Source organism: Pezoporus flaviventris, unplaced genomic scaffold (assembly GCF_033815535.1).
Source record: "Pezoporus flaviventris isolate CSIRO_AGI_PZ_B2104156 unplaced genomic scaffold, CSIRO_AGI_Pfla_v1 ptg000061l, whole genome shotgun sequence".
NCBI lineage: Eukaryota > Metazoa > Chordata > Aves > Psittaciformes > Psittacidae > Pezoporus > Pezoporus flaviventris.
This window is the reverse complement of record NW_026892609.1, coordinates 90,539-99,803: the sequence shown is the minus strand read 5'-3', so window position 1 is coordinate 99,803 and position 9,265 is coordinate 90,539.

Below are 9,265 nucleotides of genomic sequence, written 5' to 3'. Positions count from 1 at the left end.
ACCCAGTCCAGCCCAGTTTAATCCAGTCCAGATCAGTTCAATCCAGCCCAGCCCTGTTTAACCCAGTCCAGCCCAGTTTGATACAGCCCAGGCCAGTTTAACCCAGTCCAGACATATTTAATACACTCCAGCTAAGTATAATCCACTCCAGCTCAGTTTAACCCAGGCCAGAGCAGTTTAACCCAGTCCAGCTCAGATTGATCCAACACAGCCCAGTTTAACCTAGTCCATCTCACTTTGATCCTAGTTCACTCTAGCACAGTTTAACCCAGTCCAGCCCAGTTTAATCCAGTCTAGCTCAATTTAACCCAGTCCAGCCCAGTTTAACTCAGTCCAGCCCAGTTTAACCTAGTCCAGCTCACTTTGATCCAGCCCAGCCCCGTTTAATCCAGTCCAGCTCAGTTTAATGCAGCCCAGTCCACTTCAGTTCACTCTAGCACTTTTTAACACAGCCCAGCCCAATTTAATTCAGTCCAGCTCAGTTCAATCCAGCACAGCCGAGTTTAACCTAGTCCAGCCATATTTAATACACTCCAACTCAATATAATCCAGTCCAGCCCAGTTTAACCCAGTCCAGCTCACTTTAATCCTGCCCAGCCCAGTTCAGTTTACTCTAGCACAGTTTAACCCAGTCCAGCCCCGTTTAATCCAGTCCAGCCCAGTTTAATCCAGTCCAGCTCAGCTCAGTTCACTCTAGCACAGTTTAACCCTGTCCAGCCCTGTTTAATCCAGTCCAGACCAGTTCAATCCAGCCCAGCCCACTTTAACCCATTCCAGCCCAGTTTAAACACAGTCCAGCTCAGTTTGATCCAGCCCAGCCCAGTTTAACACAGTCCAGCTCAGTTTAACCCAGTCCAGCCCAGTTTAACCCAGTCCAGCCCACATTAACAAAGTCCAGCTCAGTTTGATCCAGCCCAGTTTAATCCAGTCCAGCTCATTTCAATCCAGCCCAGCCCTCTTTAACCCAGTCCAGCCCAGTTTGATACAGCCCAGCCCAGTTTAACACAGTCCAGCCATATTTAATACACTCCAGCTCAGTATAAGCCCCTCCAGCCCAGCTTAACCCAGTCCAGTCCAGTTTAATCCACTCCGGCTCAATTTAACCCAATCCAGCCCAGTTTAACCCAATCCAGCCCAGTTTGATACAGCCCAGCCCAGTTTAATCCACTCCAGCCATATTTAATACCCCCCAGCTCAGTATAATCTACTCCAGCCCAGTTTAATCCAGGCCAGCCCAGTTTAATCCAGGCCAGCTCTGTTCAATCCAGCCCAGCCCAGTTTAACCCAGTCCAGCCAACTTTAACCCAGTCCAGCCCAGTCTGATACAGCCCAGCCCAATTTAACGCAGTCCAGCCCGTTTTAATCCAGTCCAGCTCACTTCAATCCAGCCCAGACCACTTTAACCAAGTCCAGCCCAGTTTGATACAGCCCAGCCCACTTTAACCCAGTCCAGCCATATTTAATACACACCAGCTCAGTATAATCCAATCCACCCCAGTTTAACCCAGTCCAGCTCAGTTTGATCCAGCCCAGCCCAGTTTAGTTCACTCTAGCACAGTTTAACCCTGTCCAGCCCAGTTTAATCCAGTCCAGCTCTCTTCAATCCAGCCCAGCCCAGTTTAACCCAGTCAAGCCCACTTTAAACACAGTCCAGCTCAGTTTGATCCAGGCCAGCCCACTTCAACGCCTTCCAGCTCAGTTTAATCCAGTCCAGCTCAGTTAGATCCAGCCCAGCGCATTTTAACCCAGTCCAGCTCAGTTTAATGCAGTCCAGCCCAATTTAATCCAGTCCAGCTAAATTTAATCAAGTGCAGCCCTGTTTAATCAAGGGCAGATAAATTTAATCCAGCCCAAGACAGTTTAACCTAGTCCGGCCCAGTTTAATCCAGTCCAGCCTAATTTAACACAGTCCAACCCAGTTTCATCCAGTCCATCTCAGTTTAATTCAGCCCAGTTTAGTTCACTCAAGCCCACTCTAATCCCGTCCGTCTGAGTTTAACCCAGTCCAGTCCAGTTTAACCAGTCCAGCTCAGTTTAATCCAGACAAGGCCAGTTTAACCCAGTCCAGTCCGTTTTAATCCAGTCCAGCTCAGTTAGATCCAGACCAGTGTAGTTCAGTTCACTGTAGCACAGTTTAACATTGTCCAGCCCAGTTCAATCCAGTCCAGCCCAGTTTAATCCAGTCCAGCTAAATTTAATCCAGTCCAGCCCAGTTTAACACAGTCTGGCTGTTGCAGATTAGCCTAGTGTATTTTAGGGATAAGGATTAGGGAGACTTCTTTGGTGAGGGGTAGTGTTAGGGAGTTAGGTTTAGGATTAGGGTAAAATTTAGGGTCAGATTTTTCTGGGCCGGATTAATCCGGGTCGGATTATCCCGGGTCAGATTTTTCTGGGTCGGATTAATCCGGGTCGGATTATCCCGGGTCAGATTATCCCGGGTCAGATTATCCCGGGTCAGATTATCCCGGGTCAGATTATCCCGGGTCAGATTATCCCGGGTCAGATTATCCCGGGTCAGATTATCCCGGGTCAGATTATCCCGGGTCAGATTATCCCGGGTCAGATTATCCCGGGTCAGATTATCCCGGGTCAGATTATCCCGGGTCAGATTATCCCGGGTCAGATTATCCCGGGTCAGATTATCCCGGGTCAGATTATCCCGGGTCAGATTAGCTTAGCCGGCTTTAGATTATCCTGGGTTAGACGCCATTGAAACGCTAAATTCTCCATTAAGACACTAAAATACTGCATTGAAACACTAAGTTCTTCAGTGAAACGTTAAGTTCAGAAATGAAACAAGAAATTCTCTATTGAAACACTCAATTTTGTATTGAAATGGTAATTTATCCATCGAAACGCTGAGTTCTGCACTGAAATACTAAATTCTGCATTCAAATGCGAAGTTCGGCATTCAGACGCCAAAATCTGCATTGAAATGCTATGTTCTGCTTTGGAACGCTATGTTCTCCATTGAAACTATAACTTGTCCATTGAAATGCTACCTTCTCCAAGCACACACAAAGTTCTCCAGTTAGACACAAGGTTCTGCAATTAGACACAAGGATCACCAAATAGACACAAGGATCACCAGTTAGACACAAGGATCTCCACTTAGACACAAGGTTCTCCACTTAGACACAAGGATCACCAATTAGACACTACAATCACCATTTGGACACTAAGTTCTCCTTTGAGACAGTACTTTCTCCAATTAGACACTAATTTCTAAAAACTTTTAAGTTGTAAAAGCATCCAAGTTCTAAAAACATTTTAAATTGACAACCCACGTTCGGTGCAAAGACAAAAGCCCAAAGCCTAGAACTGCCCACACACGCTTGCACGCATCTATATACGCTCACACACATACCAAACGCATTCCCCTGCCGCCGGCCTCACTGCTCCAAAACCCACCTCTGCTCTTCCCTTCCGATGCCTACCCCTGCCTCGCTGAGAATAAATACACGGGCACCGCGCTCATGGGAACATCCTGAAAACCCTGCCTGCCAAAACACCGTCCCTGCACCCAACATTGCTCAAACAGAAGCGTTGACAAATGTCGCCTCGCAGACCAGCCGGGACCGGGGAAAAAATCCCCTGCCGGTAGAGAGAGAAAAACAACACCCCCCATCTGCGACTTTTTGTTTCTAAATATCTCAAAATCCAAAAAGGGAAAACATTTTAAATCAACAACCCACATCCCACCCAGACACACAAGCCCTAAACAGACAACAACCCACAAACTAACACTGACATGCATTCTAAAACTAACACCACCATTCAGAGACTAAGACCGACATTCTAACGCTGTCATGCATTCTAAGACTGATACGCACCCTAAGACTAACACCAGCGCTCTAAGACGAACACCAACATTCTGAGACTAAGACATCCATTTTAAGACTAACACCAGCATTCTAGCACTAAGACATTCATTTTAAGGTGAACACCAGCTTTCCAAGCCTAACACCGGCATTCGAAGTCTAACACCAGCATTCCAAGGCCTATACCGGTAACATTTACTAATTAACCAAGTTCATGTAAGGTCACATCATACATTTCATTTAAATGCATTTACATACATAAATGACATCATTCACATTTTACAATGCATCCTCAGAAATCCAACAACGCTTTACTACTTACACAAGACGCTCGACAGGTAGCATGCTTTGTCACATAACCATCATCAGACGTCCTTTACACACGGCAATGCAGCCTTCCATTTGACACCGACAGCTTTCCTGCCTCTGAAATCTTCTACATGCTGCCAATCGCCATCCAGAAACAGAAGGAGCTCCTCTGCAAGCCACAGGTCCTCTACACACTAACCTGCAGACAAAAATACATTTCTCTCAGTATCATTACAATATGACCTCTAAACATCCTCCCCTCGCTTTATTTTTCTCTCTGTCTGCAAAGCTAACTATGTGCACCCAACAGACAACACTCACTGCACCGAAACATACTTAACCACCACCTCCACCCCTATATGAGACAGCGACTTAAAGGCTGCCACACCAACTCTCACATGTTCTTTCCTAATACAAAACACCCCCCAGCCTGGCGTCAGGAATTCTCAGCAACTAAATCACCTGAAGCCTCAAAATCACCCTGCCTGAAAACCCCGTACCTGCACCAACCGCCACTCAACCATAGGCAGTGACAAACATCGCCTCGCAGACTGGCTGGAAGCAGTAAAAAAACCCAGCTTGGGGAGGAAAAGAAAAAAAATCCCATGTCTGCAATTTTAGTTTCTAAACATCTAAAGACCTGAGAGGAAAAATGTTTTAAATCTACAACCCAGGTCCCATGCACACACACAAGCCCTAAGCCTACAAAAGCCCATATACGCTTCCACTGATCTACATATGCTCACACGCGTGCCAAATTCAACACCCTGATGCCTTCCACACGGGCCCAAACTCTGCCTCCGCACATCCCTGCCAAGCCTACCTCTGCCTCGCTGGAATAAATCAGCGGGAATAGTCTTCCCAGGAACATCCTAAACACCCTGGCTGACAAAACTATGTCCCTGCACAGACTGTTGCTCAAACATAAGCGATGAGAAATGTTATCAGTCACACACATGATCAAAGGTAGAAAACTACACTGTGATTATAAAAAACCACCACAGAGGTTCAAAAGTTCAAAAATTCCAGGGCACAAAAAACCAGAGACAAACACGGAACTCTCCACAAGCTTAATAATATCAGAAATGATGGAACTAGTAAAGGATACAGTAAAGGACATTTCTCATGTTTGCTTATCTTACCAACCCCAAGGACCCTGGGAAGACCATCAGCAAACCAGCTCCAACAGTAGTCATGGCAGTGCGAGGTGGCAGGCTCAACCTTAGCGGGCGTCCCCGCGCAGGCAACCTTCACCTGCCTGGGATGAGCTTCTGCCTCCCTCACACAGCATGAGGCTCGGGCTTTCATACTCACAAAAACGCACACTCATTGCTATGCAGGGGGCCAGCCCACATCGCAAGAAGCGGGCAGCCGTATCTAGGAAGGTCTCCCAGGGTCAGGACTTCTCCAGGCACTTCTAAAGCACAACTTTCTGGCTAGGAACCAAAGCTGGACTTCGCCTGAAGCAGCCACAGTGCAACTCTCTGCGAGGAGCCAAAGGCAACAAACACTACTTTCCCACCCTTGCCTGGTTCACCAAGGACCATTACCTACTGCCCCTGACAGAACACCCCAGACTTAAGCCCCACAAATGGTACCTTTATCACCCTGGCATTTAATTCCCAGGCACTACCTTCACTAGAGCTGACCATTCCCCTCCCAGGCACCTTCAAGTGTCTTCTCAGACATTCTGGATCAAATACTACATCAAATACTACATCTCAAATGCCTTCCTGCCATTCTGACATTGTCCCCCACCCCCTCGCCTCAAAAAGCAGTCCCTCTACTTAGCATGCATCCTGCCACAGCTCTTCAGGCAGCCTCACTGCTCAGAACTCCCGCAGCAGACTCCAGTGATGCTGCAGCCGTTGCCAAGTTCCTCTTCATCATCTGCCAGAAACAAACCAAGAAAGGGGACCACGCTGTGCTGCCCGCTATCACCACCACTCCAGCCGAGCCCAGCGGCCTGTCGCTTCACAGCCATCTGCCTCCTCCAAAGCTCCTCAACATTGTGCTCACCTTGCCTGTCCCAAAACTATTTGAAAGTCTGATGCCGGGTCTGCCCTGCCCTCCGAGTCCTAGGAGTGCAATAGAGAGAAATGACCAGGGTGTTCGCAAAAGGGACCGAACCCAAAATCCTTCTGCTTACCTCACTGACTCACCTCAAGAACTCATCCCAGTCCAAAGGTAGACGGCAGCCCCTGCAATACCAAACACAAATACTGAACCCCTTCACCATGTTCTCCTCAACGCCCAGCCATCACACACACACAGACAACCCACTTACATCTTCACAGCTCCTCACACTTCGTGCCTTTACCTCTCCCGAGTTGGCTGCGGCACCTGAAAAAGAAACAGAAGCAGACACGCTGAGAGAGGGCTCAAAGCTGCACACTTCCCTCACCAAGTGCCATTTCCCTCTTTTGGTTCTTTACCGCTGGCCCGCGCAGATCTTCGGTTCTATGTCTGAGACCAGGTATCGCCTACAAAACACAACACAAGGGATGTTTCAAATTCCACGAAGATTACAAGACACCGAGTCTCCTGTTGCTTCAGTCTGCGAAGCATAGCTCACCGTGTTCAATTCAGCTTGGGGGCAGGTATCTCCCTTGGCTCCTTGCTCCGCACCTCCAAATTAACATACAGCAAGTCAAAAGCCAGCCAGGAGAAGAAGGCAAAGCACAGATTGATTCACCTGGTACTGTCACTCAGCTCAACCCTCCTCCATCAGCCTCTCACAGGTGGCTAACCATCTCGCCATCTGCAAGAACAGCCGGGTCTTATTCACAGGAACGCCAAGCAAAAGCTTGTTCTGCCTCTAAGTCTCACCCCAAGCTCGCACTGACACAGCGCTTGAGAGGCATACACAGATTCTGATTCAGACAATCTCAACACAGACCCTCATACGCTCTGGCTCAGACACTAACTCTACATAGACAATCACACCCACTCCCAAGCAGGCTCTCTGGCTCTGAATCATTAAACCCAAACTTGTTCTCACAGCTCCTCTGTCCACTCACACAGCTCACCAACAGGAGGGAACTACACTGCGATTATAAAACCCCACCACATACGTTCCAGAGTTCAAGAATTCCAGGTAAGAGAAAACCAGAGACAAGCAGAAAACTCACAGCTAGCTTATCAATACAGAAAACTACAGAGATAGTAGAGCATACTTCTCCTGGTTCCTTATCTTACCAACCCCAAGGACCCTGGGAAGACCATCAGCAAACCAGCTCCGATAGTCGTCATGGCAGTGCCAGGAGACAGGCTCAACCTTAGCGGGCGTCCCCGCGCAGGCAGCGTTCACCTGCCTGGGATGAGATTCTGCCTCCCTCACACAGCACGAGGCTCGGGCTTTCATACTCACAAAAACGCACGCTCGTTGCTACGCAGGGGGCCAGCCCACGTCGCAAGAAGCGGCCAACCGTATCTAGGAAGGTCTCCCAGGGTCAGGACTTCTCCAGGCACTTCTAAAGCACAACTTTCTGGCTAGGAACCAAAGCTGGACCTCGCCTGAAGCACCCACAGCACAACTCTCTGCGAGGAGTCAAAGGCAACAAACACTACTTTCTCACCCTTGCCTGCTTCACCAAGGACCGTTACCTACTGCCCCTGACACGACACCCCAAACTTAAGCCCCACAAATGGCACCATCTCATCCTGGCATTTAACTCCCAGGCACTACCTTTACGAAAACTGACCATTCCCCTCCCAGGCACCTCCAAGCGTCTTCTCAGACATCCTGCCTCAAATACTACATTGGAATGATACATCTCAAACCCCTTCCTGCCATTCTGACACTGCCTCCCACCCCTTCGCCTCCTAAAGCAGTCCCTCTACTTAGCTTGCATAGTCCCATGCGTCTCGAGGCAACCTCACTGCTCAGAACTCCCACGGCAGATGCCAGCCATGCTGCAGACCTTGACAAGTTCCTCTTCATCATCTGCAGAAACAAACCAAAAACAGGGAACAGCCTGTGGTGGCCCTCATCTCCACCACCCCAGCCATCCTGCCCAGCCTGCTCCTTACCAAACCTCGGCCTCCTCCAAAGCTCCTCAACACTGGCCTCGCCTGTCCCAAAGCCATTCCACAGTCTGACCTGGGGCCTCTCCTGCCCTCCGTGCCCTAGGAGTGCAACAGAAGACAATGACCATGGTTCTTGCAAAAGTCACCGATCCCGCAATCCTTCTTACCTCCCTCACTCACCTCAAGCACTCATCCTACTCCAAAGGTCCAGGACAAGACCTGCAATACCAAACACAAACACTAATAGCCCTGAACATGTTCTTCTCAATTTTAAGCTACCGCACACACACACAAACCCCTTACCTCCTCACAGCCCTCCAACATTGGCACCTTCACCTCTCCCGAGTTACCTGCAGCACCTGAAACACAAAGGCAAACAGACAAACCCTGAGAGAGGGCTCAAAGTAACACCCTTCCCTCACCAAGTCCCCGCTCCCTCTCCCGTCACTCTGCTACTCCTCCGCTGGCCTTTGCACGCCTTCCCTTCTCTTCTTTGATCCTGGGCACACCCTGCAGAACACAACATGAAAAGCTGGTTTTAATTTCACAAAAACCACAAGACGCTCACTCACTCGCTGCTTCAGTCTGATAAGCAGAACTCACCGAGTCCAGGACAGCTCAGGGGCACCCAGCTCTGGTTCGCTCCTCGCTCCGCACCTCCAAATTAAAAACACACAGCAAGTCATAAGCCAGCCAGGAGAATAAGGCATAGCTTCCTTCTGAAACACAAAATTTACCCACCTGGTACCTTCACTCAGCTCAACCCTCCTCCATCAGCCTCTCACACAGGGCTAACCATCTCACCATCTGCAAGAACAACCTGGCCTTATTCACAGCAACGCCAAGCAAAAGCTTAATCGGCCTCTAAGTCTCAGCCCAAGCTCACACCGACACTTGGGTTGTCTGAATATGAGTCTGTGTATGCCTGTCAATCTCAACACAGACCCTCACGCCCTCTGGCTCAGACACTAACTCTACATAGACTATCACACCCACTCCCAAGCAGGCTCTCTGGCTCTGAATCATTAAACCCAAGCTTATTCTCACAGCTCCTCTGTCCACTCACACAGCTCACCAACAGGAGGGAACTACACTGCGATTATAAA